We start from the raw sequence: 562 nt of genomic DNA, 5'->3' as shown, positions 1-562 counted from the left end.
AATGGGTGGTTCCTTCCCATGATTTTCAAGTGTATATGAAACATACTACATATTTACCTATTGTATTATTTTGTACAGTTGTAAATTACAATAAAAAAATAATTTAAAAAAAAATCATTTATCACAGTTACTATTCCTTTATCACAACTATATCAAATATAGTTGTGATAAAGATTTTAAGGAATAGTGACTGTGATAAATGATTTTAATTTTGGTTTTAAGTGAATATTGACTAATTAGAATTTGTTGTTTTGACCTGGGCAGAATAGCCTGCATGGAGTTAGAGTTTTTAAATTATATAAATCCAAATAATAAATAAAAGGTTTTGAGACTAAAATGGATAGAAATTAAATTATTTATTTTTTAAAAAAATTTACCAGTCTCAAGAAAGTGTTAAGATTATAAATTAAATATATTAACTTATACCAAATTTTCAATTTTATTCAGTTAATCAATCTACATCCCTTATTGCCGGGTCAGATAATAAGATAATATATGAATTATCACAAAGCTTCCTAATTTACAATACATAAACTGCACATATTCTTTATGATTTGATTTT

General features: G+C 23.5%; 1 protein-coding gene across 1 annotated transcript in view; it reads left to right on the top strand.

Annotated features, from left to right (window-relative positions):
- Positions 1 to 562, top strand: part of LOC106684194 (phospholipid-transporting ATPase ABCA3) — a 78,120-nt gene that overhangs the window by 63,158 nt on the left and 14,400 nt on the right. The gene's annotated exons all lie outside the window — the stretch shown is intronic.

Source organism: Halyomorpha halys, unplaced genomic scaffold (genome assembly GCF_000696795.3).
Source record: "Halyomorpha halys isolate HHAL.00 unplaced genomic scaffold, Hhal_1.1 Scaffold554.1, whole genome shotgun sequence".
Lineage (NCBI taxonomy): Eukaryota > Metazoa > Arthropoda > Insecta > Hemiptera > Pentatomidae > Halyomorpha > Halyomorpha halys.
This window is presented reverse-complemented; position numbering and strand designations above follow the sequence as displayed.